The sequence below is a fragment of the Neomonachus schauinslandi genome, chromosome 7, assembly GCF_002201575.2.
Source record: "Neomonachus schauinslandi chromosome 7, ASM220157v2, whole genome shotgun sequence".
In the NCBI taxonomy this organism is placed as follows: Eukaryota; Metazoa; Chordata; class Mammalia; order Carnivora; family Phocidae; genus Neomonachus; species Neomonachus schauinslandi.
The window spans coordinates 2,661,533-2,662,712 of NC_058409.1; positions in this window are offsets into that span (position 1 = coordinate 2,661,533).

A 1,180-nucleotide genomic window follows, 5' to 3' on the forward strand; every position below is an offset into this window, starting at 1 on the left:
TCAATGTGCTTTTGATTTGAATTTCCCTGATGGCTAATGATGAACATTTTTTCATGTGTCTGTTAGCCATTTGTATGTCTTCTTCAGAGAAGTGTCTGTTCCTGTCTTCTGCCCATTTTTTTGACTTATTTGTTTCTTGGGTGTTGACTTTGAGAAGTTCTTTATAGATTTTGGATACCAGCCCTTTATCTATAGTGTCATTTGCAAATTTCTTTTCACCTACCTCAGAGGACTCAGCAGATTAAACACCTATCTGATAGCTGAGTGATTGTTACTGTGAAGATTCTTTTCCCTCCACCAAGCCATGTCTCTGAAACTAAAGAAGGTATTTCCTTAAAACACTGTATCTTTTTCTAAATGAGAAGACATACAAATTTTCTTAAATTTTATAAAATAATTAATGTAAAAGACATTTCCTTTGAGGCATATACCCTCTTATATAGAGCTGTGTTTCATTCTTTTAGAATTTTGTTCTTAAAACAAAACATTAAAAAAGGAATGGAAGACATATCTGCAATAATATATATAGAAAGGAATCCTAACACCCATATAGGGTAGTGATTACAGTTACACCAATTTATTCTTTAATAAAATTTTTAATAAAATAATAGTATTTGTTGATCATATATATGAAGAGTTACTCAGGCAGAACCACATATATTTTGAATAATCAAACTACTTAACATGGCACATTTGCAGAAAAGCAAAAACAACAAATTCCAAGAGTAATCAAAAGATGTTTAAATCTCTAAACTGAAACACATTTTGGGAGCTGTTAATGTACTAAAATTCCATAGTTTTAGTGACTTTTTATTTTTTTGCCTTAGGAAATATGTCTCAAGCATTTAGCATGATAAACTCAGTAGAAAATATAATTTAAATGTACACTGTCATTTTCTTTCCCCCTTGTAAGACTTTTAATCTCTCTTGGTGGAAATTCATATTTTGGTTCCAACAGCCCTTTTGGGAAAACTTGGTCTCTAGTCCACAATTAAGCACATATTATACATTGCATATGTTGCTTCATTAGAGCTGGTGTCAGTGCTCCAAAAGAAAAAAGAAAAAAGAAAAAAAAAAACTAGTTGAGCTCTGGGCAATTCTCTCCTATATTCATCAAAGTAAGAAACAATCACATCACCAAATTTATCTGATAGGGCTTCAAAAAGTATTACTTAACTGT